Genomic DNA, 585 nt, shown 5'->3' on the forward strand with positions numbered 1-585 from the left:
TTATGAAGCTGTAGTCTTTCTGATGATCAATGTTACCCAGATCCATGTCTTGTGTAAGGAATAGCAATTATTAGGCAAGTCTTAGACATCATCAAAGTATTAAAAGTAAGAGAAAGTTGTGTTGGTTTTTTTGTTTTTTGGTTTTTTTTGGTTTTTTTTTTTTTTTGGTTTTTGTTTGTTTGGTTTTTTTTAGTTTGTTTTGGGGTTTTTTTGTGATTTGTTTTTTTGAAATGCTTTTTAAAACAATCAGGGTTTTGTTCAAAGTAAATCTTACTGGATTTGCTGGATACTCCCTATGTTTTTTTCTGCAATTCCTTCTTATTCCAGGTCATTTACTCCAGAAACATCCGCGTCCTTTTATTCTCCATTAGTACTTTTGTCCTTCACAAATATATGCATGTGATATAGACGATATGGTACAATAACAGCTTTGCATTCATTTTCAGAGACTGCAGAATTAGAAGGCACATCATGCTTCATCCAGATTTCTCTCTAACACTTTCCTGGCCACATGTACCCCACTGGGACTTCAATAACAGAGGTTGTTGCAAATCTTCCATCAGAGGCAGGCTAAATCTTTTGATA

This window comes from Motacilla alba, chromosome Z (assembly GCF_015832195.1).
Source record: "Motacilla alba alba isolate MOTALB_02 chromosome Z, Motacilla_alba_V1.0_pri, whole genome shotgun sequence".
NCBI lineage: Eukaryota > Metazoa > Chordata > Aves > Passeriformes > Motacillidae > Motacilla > Motacilla alba.